The 17,603-nt window shown below is 32.5% G+C and overlaps 1 pseudogene across 1 annotated transcript; it reads left to right on the plus strand.

Moving 5' to 3' along the window:
* The first annotated feature begins 1,531 nt into the window (after positions 1 to 1,531).
* Positions 1,532 to 2,848, plus strand: LOC143594141 (protein TIC 20-v, chloroplastic pseudogene; annotated as a pseudogene). The gene is made up of 2 exons (XR_013146269.1): positions 1,532 to 2,216; positions 2,687 to 2,848. The product of XR_013146269.1 is annotated as a protein TIC 20-v, chloroplastic pseudogene (transcript).
* The last annotated feature ends 14,755 nt before the right edge of the window (positions 2,849 to 17,603 follow it).

Here is a 17,603-nt window from a genome sequence, read left to right on the forward strand (position 1 = left end):
GTGACAAGCTTCTAAAGCCTTTGTGGTATCAGAATTGTAAGGTGCAACACCAGATGAGCATAACACCTTTACTACAGCAGTAAAGTGACCATCCACAACTTTTCGAAGACACTGTTTAACGTTATTGTTGACAAGATCCCCCTCCTTTTGAATATCCATGTCACCTTGGCCTAAGGACCTCAAACTAGAACCATTTAACAGATTTTTAATTAACATGGTAATACCGTCAACTTTCCACCATGTGGCTAAAGAACTCATTATTGAATGATGTTGCATGGCTTTCCTATTCCCGGACCTGCTTTCGTGCCTATTTTTGGGTCTGAACACCTGTAAAGTGCAACGAGGAAGAAGTAACAGCCTAACCCACGCATCAACAGAATCTGGTTAAGCAATCACTTTATAGAGTGTTGTTTTTAAAGCTTGCGAAAAGGCCATCCGACAACTATGAGGGATACTCTTGACGGTAACGATAGGTGCCTTAAGTACACGATCAAGGAGGGAGACATCCAACACGAAGGACTCATGAACAGTTGTCTCGGGGCCCTTGATAAAAGGTTTCGAAATCCCAATAAGGTGTGTATCCGAGTCAATTGCATGATCATTAAACTTCACAATGCCATCAGGGTGATGACAAGCACGTTTCAAGCTCTGAAGGTTCATGCATCCCCACACAACCATTGATCCAACACCTTCAATGTTTCATCCACTTTCAAAAACAAGCCATGGTCTGTAGAGATCGCCTCCCGCAACACACTTTTACGTTCTTCTTTAGTAAGGGGCACACTCTTGAGATGAGAGATCAAACGAGAAATCCCCTTATTTCCCGCTCCACCATTCGAACAACAATGAAACGCACGGAACGGACACGGCCATGAGCCGTTCAAAGTAGAGGAATGAGTTGTCATAAAATATGACAAAACGATACTAAAACTTAAAAAGACATTTCATCGAACACTTGGCGCGCAGTTATAAAGAAAACCCCGTTTCACATGATTGGAGGAAGACGATAGGATCGATGGCCGGTAAAGTCGTAGTGATGATTAAAATCTTGAAAGACGGGGATTGTTTTGTGGGGGGGGGGGGGGGGGTTGGGGTTGGGTTTTTACATTTGGGGGAAGTCTATTGATTTGTGGAAAGCTTTTCTCAGTTCAATGGTCGTGCAAAAAATTGAAGTACACGTTCGTTATATTTTTCAAAATAAACGTGTATACTGCAGCTTTAGTTCATGGGCAGCCATAATATTATATAAACACATACTACTTTTTGAAACGATTTCTAAAAATATTGGTTTATTTATATTTTAGACTTATTTTATCTGATAATATTGGTTAGTGAAAAATAATAATTGTGTAAATTTTTGGATAACAAAAACAACGGTAACCTTAACCGTTGTACAACGTTGTCATCAAGCTTCTTGTTATTGACTTACTGGTCCTTTATCATCTATCATGTACCTCTCAAAAATGATATGGCTGAAAAACAGCCATCCCTTCATCTTCATCTTCAACCTCACTACACTCTAATCTCCTACTTCATTTGCAAATCACCACAACAATAATAATAATAATATTAACCATGTCAATAACAAACACCTTATCATCATTCACCCTCCCACCCTCCACAAAAACCTTATCCCTTTATTCAACTTCCTTCAATCTCAAACACCAATTCATTTCCCACCGCCGGACCACCATCATAATCTCCAAATCCAAAAACTCGGACTCCGCCGATGGCCCGGGACCGCTTAATCTCCGCGGTTTGTTACTTCTACCCGTTCATCGACGGCATCCAATACGGCAAATACGTAATCAACCAGTTCTCATTCCTCCAAACCATAATCCAACCTCTTGTACCCGCAATCCGGGTCTTTAAAAGCTTCCCGTTTAACGGGTTCTTGGTGTTTTTAAATCTTTACTTTGTGGTTGTTAGAAACAATAACTTTAGCAGGTATGTTAGGTTCAACACCATGCAGGCTATTGTCCTTGACGTGCTGTTGATATTTCCTGATCTTTTGGAGCGGAGTTTTAACCCGAGAGACGGGGTCGGGTTGGATCTTTTGATGAGTCTTGATAGCACTGTGTTTTTGTTTCTGTTGGTGTCTTTGATTTATGGCTCGTCTTCTTGCGCTTTGGGACAGGTTCCTAGGTTACCCATCGTTGCTGAGGCTGCTGATAGACAAGTTATGTAAACATAGTACAATTGTGCAAACATTGTTGGTATGCTTTTAAAGTGTACGAAAGGTTTTAGTTTTGGTTTTGGTTGGTTCATAGTTTGCTGATTTTGTAACATGTTTGGTGTCACATTGGCGCGAGTTTGGGATTGGTTATTGACGAGAACTTTATTTATCTCGTTAATAATCGGATAAAGAGTAATGTTGCGTGATTAACTTGTTAAACAAACTATTCAATAACCACTCTCAATTGTGTATGCTAAATTAAGAGATCAGGTGTTCTTTAACTTTGTTTAGTTAAATGATTATTCTGTTTATATGCATAGTTGCATACTACAATGATTATTTTTTATAAGTTCGATTGGATATTGTTAGTATCATTCGTTTCCTTGTTGTATAAATTTATAATGTTGGTACAAAATTTACATTTTTCAAAGAGCCCGTTTCAACATCTATGTTTGTCATGGTGACAAACCAAAATAGCCGTTTGTTAACTTGACTATCGCGCTTTGCCAGGTAAAATGGTGTCTAGTCAAGAATTTTAAAGGTGCTAGAGATAGTATTAAAGGAGGAAATTTGTTAGCATACTGCATAATGAGCCAAGGCAAGCCCAAGCTCGTTTTAATTCATGATGCTCGAGTCGAAGTTAAGCCCGGATAGTTTCAAGCTTTATTTCTTAATCTAAAACTTGACTAGTTTCTTGTTTATTAATTATTTTGATCACATATTTCTAATTGTTTTTAGATACCTTTTAGTTATAGACTTAGCGGCGAGCAAGAAGCCAAAAAACCGAATCCAAACAAAAACCAACGGTTTTGTTTTATATTTTGTAAACACCAAACTTTTGGTTCGTTTTTGCATGTAGCAAAAACCTAACCGAATTTATGGATTTTCATTTTTTAAAACTATTTTGAATTTTAAGTAATCCGTAAGAATTAAATATATGGCGTTACCAAATTATTTTATCGTAATAATATAATAATCAGTTAATTTGGTTAACGAGAAGATTTAAGTCCAAATTCACTTGTTTGGGTCATATATTTCAGTAAAGAAATTGAAGCCCAAAAACCAATTTTTTGGTTTTCAACAACTCAACAACCGAACCTAAATTGTAAAAAAAAACGAAAAAAAAAACAGAAGCAGATTGTTTTTAATAACTCAAAAACCAAACTTTCGGTTTTTAGTTCGACTTTAGCCCAAAAAGACTCATCAATACACATGTCCATAATTTTTAAGTAACCCAATGTGTAATAATAATAACAATAATGTTGAAATGCTTTTCAAGTACAAAGTATAAACTATTTAAACTATAAGCCCGTTTAGTCTCGCAATTCTAGTCAAGTTTGATCATATTAATTGAGATTCAACATAGGCCGAAGCTTGTTTATGCTCGAGTTAATTGTAGGTTTTTACAAGTTGGCCTCAAGTAGCTCATTAACCCTCTAGTTAGCAGCAACATCTCAATTGTATAATGAAGACAATCTTATGTGATTTCTTGGTAAACATATTCTAGTAAATAAAATATTGTTTTTTTAATTTATATGTTTAGATATAGGTAGTAAATATATCTCTATGAATAACTTTTCAAACTTTGAATCTAGATTGACTCATTTATTAAGAATTAATTATCAAAGTATTATATATATATATATATATATATATATATGTATACGTGCACACATTACGAACAGATTACTATACAAAACCGTTTTAGTGTGCAAAGTGCACAGTATTAAATAATTGCACAAACATTACGAACATATATAAATAATTACGTCTAAAATTATGCAACATATATAAATAATTAGACACGGTATTATGGATTACACAGTGTATTAAATAATTGCGCAACATATATCTATAATGTATTATGCAACTTATTTTTATAACTATGCACAATTATATTACATGATAATGTTTAATTGTTGCAAAATACACCAAAGTTTCAAAAATGTTCATTTATAAATTTACATAACACTATATTCAAATGAAAGGTAATTAACTTTTAGGTTTATTGTATAAGGGTCTTTTTTGATAATGAAGTTCACAAATTTATTTGAGTTTCAAATAAATGTTGAAAGTATATAAAAGTCAGCGGTGATAAGCTTTTTTTCCTTTTCCTGAACTTTAATCCTTTTCGTTGTGTACTCATTGCACCAAAAATCTTAATTAATAATTAATCTTGATCAATTACACATATCACTTCGTACACTTCTTGTGCTAATTTTAATTGTATTTGATCACATGTCTATATATAATATATGAAATAAATAATTGAGTTATTTCAAGTTTGATAAACGACACTCAAATTTGAGCTTGTTTATTATAAGAGCTTCAACGTATATTGAAATCAGCTTGGGCTTGTTTAACCTTGCCTTGATTTAAGATTTTGACGAACCATTTTTTACCAATTTTACACGCAGTTCTTAGTTTTAACTCATTTACACCTTTAGAACATGTGTAATGGATGAAGCCTATTTGTAGACGTTGTGTGACATGTAGCGTCACATTAGTATAGGGGTTTTTTTGTCAAAAGGGGTGTAGTGGATGAAGCCTCTTCCGATAATTACATCATCATTAATTTTTTTTTCTTTTTTATTTAAAATAATACAAATAACATTTTATTAAATAAAACAAATTTGAAAAACTACATTAAAATTAAAACAAATACATTAAAAAAAACATCAATAGTAGTAAAAATAAATATTACTATTCGAGCTTATATTTTTAAAAAATTTGTTCCCTTTTTATTTCTGCTAGCCTCAGAGCATGTCCGGTAAGGTGGTCGATCAGTTCCTGCAAAAAAACGAGATCTTTGTTCATTTGTCTGTCGTTCAATACATCGGCGAACACCTTGTTGTAGTTAGAATTTTGTTGCGTCATCTGGAAACATTAACTCCTAAGGTCGTGTAAATTGGCAAATTGGCGGCTCATTTCGGTGAATTCTCCTCTAACTTCTACACTTGAAGCAGCCTCTGTCGACAACCCCGCCCCTTTCCTCTTTCCGCAACTTCTTCTACTGCCCGGTCGAGGCAACTCCACATACTCCTGCTCGTTATCACCGACTTCGTCCTCGTTTAAGTTGAATTTTCGAGCATCCAACTGTGGCGTTTCAGGATCAACCGAGGAGGAGGTTTTGGACCTTTTTGCTTGCCACCTACTTCCCGAACTTTGTCCCAAAAAATTCATAATGTTTGATAGTTGGCTACAAAAAAAAAATGAAAACATATTAGTAACCTTAAATATTGTGAACATAAATAAATAAAAAATTATTAAACAACACTTATAACACTCGGGATCTTCCGAAACCACACACCACGCTCGTGAAAGGGTCAAATACTCATCGGGGGTCCATAGTTGAGTTGTTTTAACACGAGACTCGGCCGCGTCTTTCTTTTTATGTGACCTTCCTCGTCCGGCTTTGCTCGAACTGGCTTTGTTCGAACCGGCTTTTTTAGATTTGCTTGAACCGGGTTGTGTCTCCAACTCGTCTTGAAGCACCGAATCAAGTTGCTCTCCGCACGCTATCTCCTCTAGTGTCGGTGGGAAGTTTGGATGAGTCGGTGGGTTAAAACCAACGGGTGGTAGGTTGGTGGATATCCCTAAATATTCCACATGGAATGGTTGAATGGATTCATGGTGGGTAGAGAGTGACGAGTATTTTTTTTGTTTTGATTTTGATAAAGGAAAGAATGAGAAGATGTGTTTTTAAAAATTGGTTTGTTTGATATATATATATATATATATATATAGGGTAAGGATCCTAAGAGAACCATTGGCAAGTTGAGAACTTTGAGAAGCATTTTTGACCACTAAAAAAACCTAAATATTTAAAAAAATTATAAAAGAAAAAAACAAAAAAGAAAATTTTAAAACAGTAAAAAAACCAAAATTTTTATATTTCATTCCGGTTTCATTAAAAAAAACCAAAATTTTTTTTTCTTTTTAATTCGTATTATACCTATACATATATGTATACTTTCATTTAATCTCTAATTACGTAATGTACACATATGTACATTATCATTTGCCTTAAATTATACATATGTGTATAGGAAAAAACATGTGTGTAAATATTATACATATATGTATAATAAAAAAAACCGATTTTTTTTCTTTTTAATTCGTATTATACCTATACACATATGTATACTTTAATTTAATCTCTAGTTACGTAATGTACACATATATACATTATCATTTACCTTAAATTATACATATGTGTATAGGAAAAAAAAATATGTATATACATATTATACATATATGTATAATTTAGCTAAACCGATAATTTTTTTTAATGTTTTTTTTACGTTTTTTTAGAAACCAAGATGATAAATAAGAACTTTGATTTTTTTACTTTTTTTATTTTTGTGTTTTTTTTGTTTTATGATTTTTTTTTATTTATGGGTTTTTTTGTGGTCCAAAATGGTTCTCATAGTTCTCAATTCTCAAAAAGTTCTCACATGATCCTGATCCTATATATATATATATATATATATAGGCAAAGTATAGAATGAAAACCTACTTGAGTTGTGAAAACCCTATGTAACATCGTTTTTTTGTTGTTGTTACATTTAATACAAAACATCGAAAACATAAAAAAAATGTTTTGCTATTTTTTTATATTTTTTTACTAATTTTTATATATGTTTTCAAGAGAGAGAAAATGTAACTTAACTTTTATATTTTTTTTATTAACTTTAATTGTTTTAATCTTTAATTAAAAACATGTTTTTTAGAATGAGTTTCTAAAGTTTTTACAATTTAAATGAGTTTTTATCCTAATCTAACTATATATATATATATATATATAGGGTATGGTTAGTTTTACAACTCACGTGAGTTGTAAAAACCCATTAAGCCCAACCTTAGCCCTTGATTTGGTTTGTTCAATGGATGTTATTACATGATGACTTATCATTAAACAAAAGATGTTATTATATTAAGTTAAAGTACTTAAAGGGGTAGTTTTGTCAATATCTCCCCTCTCTCTCCTCTAGCACATATCACATATGTACATCTGCTCTAGCTTAAATCATTATTTAGTTTATATTAACTTCAACAATATATCACTTTCAAGCTCTCTACTCTTACTTTATTCATTTTGTGAAGATTAATGGTGTTCTTTAATGTGTTCTTCATTTTCAAGTGTTTTTTTTTCAAGATTTCAACCACCATCAATTCCGGTCAACTGCCATCGCCTCCGTCACCATCGGTTCCGGCAACGGAGACGGTAAGAAGATTCTGGCAATGAAGAAATCAATGAAGGTGTAACCACCGGAGGGTCAAGCAAGTTGCCATTAACAATCGTTCGTTTGTCCAGAAACATTATTTTGGCGACAAGTAGATCGAAAGATTTTGTCTCTACACGACGGCAGCGATAAAGTCAAGTTCAACGAGTTGCAAGATGTTTTAAGGGCTAGTTTTCTCACATGATTTGGTTTTAGTTTTGAACCACTCGATTTGAAAAGATTTGTTTCATATTTGTTTTGTTTAATGTGTTGCTTTGCTTTTGAAACAATATTTATTAAACAATTAGTATCACTTGCTACTTTGATCTCAAGAGATTTTAGTAATTTTCTTTTTTATTGTATATGAAAATTTGTAAATTTATATATGTACATATTTTTTTAACATATTGTTTTTAAAGATTTATATATTATATTGTTTTTATATATTTACATATTTTTTTATTTGCATATTGTTACTTATAGGTTACAAAATTTACTTATATAGGTTGTAAATGCTACTTATATGAATTAAAAGGGTTACAATGGTGCATTTATATTTGTTAAAATATAGGTTACAAAATTTTACTTATATAAATTACATTGTAAAAATAAGGTAACAAATGTTACTTATATAAATCTAAAAAAGATGTTACATAATAAAAAAAATAATCCACAGTGATAAATTTACATCTGTTAAAAGTATAGGTTACAAATATAATTTAATAAATTATAATATTGTATAGATTAGTTATATAATTTTACATTTGTAAAATAAAAGTTTCAAATGTTATTTATAAAAAATCTAAAAAAATGTTACATAATAAGAAAAAATAATTCACAAGGGTGAATTTACACTTGTTAAAAATATAGGTTACAAATATTAGTTACATAAATCAATATTGTATAGATTAATTATTAAATTTATATTTATAAAAATAAAGGTTACAAATGTTACTATATAAATTACAATATTGCAATATTATAAAAAAATGTTTTTATATTATATCTGCTATACATTTATAAAAATATTTATTCATATTTTATTTAAACATTTTTAATATATTAATATTCAATTCTTATATATTTCTAGAAAGGAAACACATTATCATATACTACTGAAAATATATATCTTTGAAATATTAACAACAGTGTTTATAATCAACAAAAACAAACGAAACCTTAATATTCCCTCATCTCTTTTTCAAAATTTATTAATATTTAAAATATAAAAAATAAAAATCATGAAACAAAATATAAAATTAATGAAATAAATAAGGATATTGAATTTCATTCTCTTCTCGTTGAAAACCAAAATAATTTGACTTTTAATATATTAAATAACAAATTAATATGATTTGTCCTTTATAATTTTATGTGAGCCTGCACATCTTGAGTGTTGTTGGGAAACAAAAACATATCGGTGTACTTGAAATGTCATACTACTTTTACACGGGATAGAGATGAAGACATGGTACATGTTATAGTTAAAAAGACCATGTTACCCTTCTGGATACAAAACAAATAATAACAAAAGTGATGACTTGGAAGTGTATGAACCACTCATTGGGTTTCTATGAATTTCTATAAGTCAAATGGGTTTTTATATTATATATATATATGTATGTATATGTATATATGGGATATTTCAAATGAGAATCACTTTTAAGTTTTAAGAATTAGAAAGAACTTAATGTAACAATTTTTTTGACACATGCATAATATATATATGTTATATATATAGGGTAGGTTATATAAAAACCCACTTGAGTTATAAAAACTCTAGAAACTCATTTCCAACCACATATTTTTAATTAAAGTTTAAATCTTGTGATCAACAATTAAAGTGAATAAAAGATGTAAATATAAATATAACTTTTTCTTTCTTTTGAAAACATATATTAAAATTAGTAAAAAAATGTTAAAAAATAGCAAACAAATTTTTTTTAGTTTTCGATGTTTTGTATTAAATGTTACAACATATATTACATGTGTTAAAAAAAAAACGATGTTACATAGGGGTTTCACGAGTTTTCACAACTCAAGTGGGTTTTCATTCATATATATATATATATATATGGGAGATTTTAAATGAGAACCACTTTGAGTTTTAAGAACTAGAAATAACTCAATGTAATAATTTTTTTTTGAATTTGTTTTACACATGTGTAATATATGTAGGTTACATATACGTAAAAAAAATACATAATTTTTTACACACCAAGTCGATTTTTTACACATGTGTAATGGACACAAAAGTTAGTGTGATCACTTACATCTTTATTCTCGCTTCTACTCTGACTTTTTAGTTAGATTTAATCTCAGCCACATAATCCAATCAATTAATTAAATGTGTGGCTAGGAATTAAATTCTTAAGTTCTTAAAATTCAACATGGTTCTCAAAATATCCCTCATATATATATATATATATTGAGGATGATAAAGATTAATAAAATTGCTTTCTTTAAAGTAGCTGTTATGCAACGGCATGGCTGACCAATTTGTGAAAATCAAGGAGAAAATCAAAGTGTGATCGGCCTGTATATGAAGCGCCTCGCCCCCCAGTGCCCTAGGGGCGGTGTTCCTGACGCTATGGGGCACTTTCGAGGTAGATGGTGCCCCACTACGTTGGTTCTTAAGCTTTGTTTTTTATTTAGGCTATTGGGATATACATTCATGCTCATTAACTCCATGTAGATGTCACATGACTCACTTTTTACCCTGTTTTTACTTCATCTCATCTTATGGAAATGGTTTAACCCCACATAACCCCATTCAGTTTGATTTAAAAACAATTCTTAAATTATTGTGTGTGAGTGTAGAGTATTTTAAAATCCGATACATTTTAACTCATTTTGCCTATAACGCCCCTTAACTCATAAAAAAAATGGTTTTCCACTGTTAATCTTTGCTAAATCATTTTTAACGCCCTGAACGTTAAAGTATACATTAGGGCGTTTAAGGGAGTTGGTCAAACACTTATGAATTAAATCTGCTTAACATAAGGAAATTAAATGAGGGATAGTTATTCACTGCGTTGAAAATAAATAAAATGTGTGTTTACGAGTAAACTAGCTAACCACCATATTGTGGTGGAGTGATGTTTCTTTCTCTATAGGTTAAGTATTTTTTTCGTTCCTTGTTTTATTATTATTTGGTGACAAATTTTCGGTTCGAATAGGTTAGGGCGAGGTGAGGGTGATTGGAAAGGCACAAACTAATCGGTCAATGACTTTTTTTATCTGTTTGTTTGAAATTTAGATTTTATTTAATTGATAATTAAGTTTTTAATGTTAGCTAGTTTTTAAGACCCGTGTTTCGCAGCAGGACCACCAAACCAAACGAAAAAAAACATATGTAAAAACGTTAAAAAACATTTTTATGCTAGAAATAATGGCATTTCCTATTAAAAGCATAAGACATGTGTATTTGTACAACACCGCAAAATATATAACCTTTTCAAGTTTAAGTGTTTCACTAATATGACACGCTTTAGTATATCTAACCAAGAGGAGGTATTGGGTTCAATTCTTACATGCGACAAAAAATAAGGGGTTCCAGGTTGAGTCATAAAGTTTTTTCATGTATAGTGGGTTTTCTCCTAAAAATGAAATGAAGATAATTGGTGGGTCAGCGGTCCGTCAGTAATTCAAATGGTCGTTAAAAAAATATAAGTTTATGACGCTTAATTTAGAAAATAAAAAAAAAATTTAATTCGAAGTTTAGTTTAGAAAAATTGAATCTTTATATGCAATTCTTGTCCCCTAAACAAAACCTATACGCTATTCTTGTCATCAAAAGTTTGTATGTAATGCACTAATGAAACTAAATAGAGAAACCAAATCTAAGTATATCACTATTGTGCATTGAAAGATAGTACAACGAGCTCTAAAATTTGTAATAAAATGGAGTAGCGTATTACCCTCACAAACAAAAGTTGCTTTTAAATATATCAAAAAAAAATCAAGAGGTAAGATCTATGAAGAAGATGATGAGTTATGCTGCTGAAACAAAAATGAAAATGAAAGCACAATTTAGCAAAGTTGGAGAAACTACTAGGTAGACTTGAGTGGTCAAGAAAAAACATATGTTTATCAATAAAAAAGGAAAATAAAATAGAATAAATAAATTCAACAGTAAATTAAATAGCGTTTTACTGAACAACAAAGGAAAATCCTCCATTTAATATATATAACTGGGCAATTGTTTAATTAGATGTATGGCATATGGACATTGTTTGATTCATTATTTGTTTAATCTCTTTAGCAAATTATATGGGTCATTTCTAGGTGATTAAATCAATGGGCCACCGATTAATCATTGGGGTTGCCGTTTGAAAAAAAAATTAATCATTGGGTTTACTAATTTTAGTAACTTCTTTACAGATTTTATAAAAAAATAATTTACTAACAATTTTTTTTAAGTTTATTGGATTTTAATAATCTTTATTAACTGGTATTGGCCGTTAATAATCCTTATTCATTTTATCACCGCTGGCGGTCCCAAATTTAAAAAAGTTGGCCCTTAATGGTCCCCCGTTAAAAATGACTTAACGGAGTTATACTTTTTTCCGAATTTCAAACTATTGTTTTAGGGTTTTTGTTCGAAAATAGGATACGAGTTGATTGATGTAAAACTTAGCTCGAAACGGTGATCCAAACGACTTGATTTTTGTTAATTGTAAGTTCAAACAACCGAATTGAAGCATTGATTCGTCGTTTTGGAGCACCGTTTTGAACGAAACTTTACATCAATCGACTCGTATCCTCCTTCCGATCAAAAACCCTAAAACATTAGTTTGAAATTTGGAAAAAAAAATATAACGCCGTTAAGTCATTTTTAATGGGGGATCATTGGAGGCCAACTTTTTTAAATTTGGAACCTCCTGCGGTGATAAAATGAATAGGAATTATTATCGTCCAATACCAGTTAATAGGGATTATTAAAATCCAATAAACCTTTTTTTTACTAAAATGTTTTACAATAAGTAAACTCAACTTATCGGTCATAAATAAAACGAAAAGTATATTGGGTTTGGGTGAAACCGATCCGTCGTGGGTGGCTCCGCGCCCCTAGCATCATGGACCATACATCTTTTGGTATTTTTCATCACATTTTGTCATGACAAGATGGGTGAATATTTACCCCACAAAATCAAATTGAGGATGGGAAATTATTGTTGTGTTCTCAATGAGAAACAAAGTGTTAAAAAACAAAAATATTATCAAATCTTTGTTTCTAGATAGTGGAAACAATATAGGACGGGATCTGCACTATAAATATCTTATTTTGTGATATAGGTGATTGTTTGTTAGATTCCCCTCTCAAAATTACTTTGTTCAAACTTTTTACTTTGTATTTTCTCATGCATGCTAAATTTTCAAAGTATCATAGTTCATTGGATTTTAATAATCCTAATCTTTTATTGGTCGGTTCTTCACGTTAATAATGGAAAGCATGATAATATGATAAATCTATAACTAAAACATATATGTATCAGCAGAGAGTAGCCACATGCTAATGAGAATGATCTAGACGACATGATCGCTAGCTTGGTCGAGTTCCCCTTTAAGATGTATATTAGGATATGTTTGGTTGGAGGTAATGGAATGAAGAGAGAATGAAATGGGAGAAGGAATGGAATAGACAAGGGAATGGAATGGATCATTACATTCCTGTCTTGTTTGGTTAACCTATAGGAATGAAATGAATTATTACTTTATATTGTTTGGTATCCAAAAAAAGTATAGGAATGAAATAGAAATAATAAAAACACTCATATCTCAATATATTTTTTTTACCAAAAAAAAAAACTACATTGGTGATGGTGATGGTAGCTCCGGTACGGTGACGAAAATGGTGGTGGTGATGGCGACGGTGGTGGTGGTGGTGGCGGTCAGGCGGCAGGGACGATGGTTGTGGTGGTGGTGGTGGGGTGGCGGTGGTTAAGCAGTGGTAGCATTGGTAGTGATGGCGATGATAAAGTGGTGACAACGGTGGTAGTGGTCAGCTGGTGGTGGTCAGGCAACGAAAATGGTGGTGGCGGTGATGGCCAAGGGGAGGCGACGAAAACGGTTGCGGTGGTTACGGCAACGATGATTGCGACAATGGTGGCGGTGGTAACGCTCGTTGTAAGGTGGTGGTGGTGGCGGCGCGGTAGCGCTAGTGGTAAGGTGGTGGTGGTGGTGGTGGTGGCGACGATGTTAGTAGTGGTGGTCAGGTGGTGGTGGTGGTGATATAATGGTGCTTGGTTGTTGTTAAGTGGTGGAGTTTTTGAGAAAATATGGCAAAGGAGGAATAGAATGAAAAAAAAGAAAGGGTGGGAAGGAATGATTTTGATGGAATGAGATTCCATGTGTAATGGATGATTCCATTCCATTGAACAACCAAACATCACATTTTTCATTTCCACGTAATGAATTATTCCATTCTCCCAGTCATTGCTACATACCAAACACTACCTTAGTGACGGGGATTAGGGTTCTTGATAAAACCGAAAACTAGAGAGAAAGAGAGAGAGAGAGAGAGAGAAAGAAGGAGTCACAAATTTATGTGAGAATTAGGGTTATATCTTTGATGTTAATTAACCTCTTCATATATTTATATGCACCTAAGAGAAAACCCTTGATTATCAAGTAAGAGTAATACGGTCCATTAATAATTACCTAGCTAGTATAATAATAAGGTATAATTTAATTATTTTGATATATTATTATATAAATGATAATAATAACCATATATAAATATATATATTCATATGTTCATTTTTACACTTTCATCTATTGGCCGAGATTAATCTCAACTTAGAAAATATTTGCAGACAAACCCAACTTTGAACGTATTTTCCTCTAGCAATCTCATATGTATTTCACATCATAAAAAACTAACGGGGTTACTTTTCAGTTAGCATGAGATTGCTAGAGAAAATACGTTCGACGTTGCAACTGTCTATGAACTTTTCATGAGTTGGGATTAATCTTGGCCTATAGGTGAAATTTGATATTATTAAAATCAAATAACCATATTTTTAATATCAGTAATTTTCTGTTTGATTGAATTTCTTTGAAAAAAATGAAATTTACACAATAAAATATCAAGAGTTAATTGTCATTTTAGTACATGTGGTGTGTCCTATTACGCAACTTTAGTATCATTTTTGAATTTATTGCAAATGACTACCTCACTTAGCTCAAAAGAGAAAGTAAATAAAATAATCGAAAGTACTAATTTGCCCCTGACTTAACAAACAAAATAGACGGGGTTAGAAAAAAGTATTAAAATCGCAAATTTTAGAAAAGTGAGGTAGCCATTTACAATAAATTAAAAAACAGTACTAAAGTTGCGTAATTGGACAAACCACACGTACTAAAATGACACTTAACTCAAAAATCAATTTTGATAATTCCCAAAATTAACATGTTAAATAATTTTATTTACAGTTTTCATGACTGTAGATTTAAAAGCTTGCATATCATAAACGTTAAAAGATAAATTTAAAATAAATTGTTAGAACATGAATATTTATACGTTATGCTTGTTGGTATTGGTATAGTTATGTGGTTATAACCGTTTTATATATCTACTAGGTTATTGGCCCATGCAAGATACGGGTGGAAATATAGAAATCGTCAAGTAAACACATATATAATTTCAAACGACAAATTATTTTTTAATATATTTTTTGAGATAGCAGCATGGTTTCTAATTGCAGTTCATATTTATACGCAAACAAATTATTGAAATACAAAAACTTACAGAAAATAACTTTACATGGAAGAATATTTACGAAGAAATTTAAAACTTTAAAATATAAACTTAATAAACTTTAAAAAATAATATTAATATAAAACAAACAAACTTCACTAACATTAGTCTCGAAAGCAAGAAAATTAGAAAATAAGCATGTAAGAAGAATCCCGATAAGCATCCAAGATTGATTCACGCTACTTTTTTTCCTGGACTGGGAACACAGTTGATTACATAAATATTCTAACACTAATCTAACAAACATAGCGACTAACTGACTACGAAAACCGTTTTTACATTTCATGTGAAACGTCTTGTACCATAATAAACTGAAGTGTAACAACTCGGGTTTTCCACGTACAACTTATCTCCATAACCCGACCCGTTTTATATTCGGGGAATTTAAACCATGAAAAATAATCACGTTTATCGAGGAATTTCTATACAAATTATATTTATTTATTATATTTAATATATATATATATATATATATATATATATATAGGTATTGGATCATTTCAGAATTTTTTTACAGCGAGAAGTGCGAGAAGTGACTACAACCAATCAAATTTTTTCTTTTTATTTTATATTTAAATTATGTATAGGGGTACCATTGTAATCTCTCAAAATATTATTTTTGGTAACTAATAATTGTAGGGGGTTACAAAATATATTAATTCTTTGTATTTGTTTTTTTATTTATGTTTAAATAAAATATAAAATTACTAGCATATAATAGCTACTATGGTTATTTGGATTACATCGAAACAGAAGGCAAGCGAGCAACAAGCTGCGCTGCTACCACGTTTTGAATCGCAAAACCCAATATTTTAAAAACTATATTTGCTGATCTTGGAGTCATAATATTACTATGCATGACCCACTGAACACGGGTAAGTAGCTCCACAGCTTCAGGCGCGAGGAAACCAAAAGTGTCAAAAGCAAAAGGAATAAATACATGTTGGTTGTCAAGACACGCCTTTTCATGTTTTGCCACCTTACCTGAAGCAGCTTTTAATGCGGCTTGACCGACCGCGAAACCACTACTCCCTAAGCCCACCAAAGGAGAAACCCCTGTTAAATCCACACACACGTGTTTCCCTCCTATCCATCCAAACACCAAAACGTCAGCCGGTCGAAGAGATGATCTTCCCTCCGACAGGTCAGTCAGGAAATTCACAGGTGCTTCTTTCTTAACAGAAATTCCAGCTCGCCTGAATATATCAAAGAGCACATCCCTAACCAGACCGTGTCGGTACTTGAACCCCGGGAGCTCTTTACAGTGCACCGCGTGCTCCCCATACGAGTCTAAACACGCTTTACGACAAACAGGACATATCTCATCAACCGGAAATAGAGGAATCATAAGGCGATACTTAAGGATACTACGATACTCCACTGGAGACATATGCTGGCCTAACCCATCTATAGGGATATCAAGAAGAAAATCTTGAGCATGTGGTGCTTGTAGACACTCAAAAATGGCTTTTTGTCTGCTTGTCATGTTAAAGTGTGACTCCATGTCGTGAACAATTTTACTAAAAAGAGTGCTCGCCAATGCATGCTGGGATTTAGAGGGGGCGGTCTCTTTGTTAGAGAAACTGCTAAAATCGAAGCTTGGAATCATATCACGAAGACAAGCCAGAGCACAAGAATAATCAGAATCCATCCCACATATACCACTGTCTCGCAAAATGTGATCCTGAAGCACCCGCGATTGGGCTCCCGAGGCCACAAACGCATAAGAGGAAGCCTCTACTGCCGAATTGTAACATCCTAAAATTTTAATGATGAATAAAGGAAGTTATGTTTAGTGATTTCGCGTAATTAATTAATTTCGGGTAAGGAGCGGGTCTTGGACTTGGATTAATTGAGATGGGTTAAATGAGAATGGGATTTCAGGGATATAAATACCCCCAAAATCCCAAAATATCTTCATTTTTACCATACTCTCTAACACTTCCAAAACACGCACACCACACACCTCAACCGCCGGCGGCCGGAAGAGAGAGGTGAGATCCGAGAGTGTGAGAGAGAGAGACTAGTTGTGATTAAGCAAATAAACAAGACCCAAACAAGCTCAAAAAGGTATGATTCTTGATCTTTGAAGTTTAAAGATCCGAGCTTTTAGTGTATAAACGATCGAAAATGGTCGGGAAGCGTAGTGGGTGATGTTGAACCGTAACAAGGGTGTTAAAATCGCTCGAAATGTTGGACAGAAACCGAAACTGCGGCTATCTGGGCAACTTCGCCTTCATCTGGGCAACTTCGCCTTCAAAGCGATGAACTTCGCCTGCAAGCCAAGTTCGCCTGATGAACTTCGCCTGCAAGCTAAGTTCGCCTGATGGCAACTTCGCCTAAAGCTAAGTTCGCCTGATGACAACTTCGCCTAGAGCTAAGTTCGCCTGAGGCTTAACTTCGCCTAAAGCCAAGTTCGCCTGATGACAACTTCGCCTAA

The sequence above is a fragment of the Bidens hawaiensis genome, unplaced genomic scaffold, assembly GCF_021521415.1.
Source record: "Bidens hawaiensis isolate Kalapana, Puna unplaced genomic scaffold, B.hawaiensis_p1.1 tig00043129_1, whole genome shotgun sequence".
Classification (NCBI taxonomy): Eukaryota; Viridiplantae; Streptophyta; class Magnoliopsida; order Asterales; family Asteraceae; genus Bidens; species Bidens hawaiensis.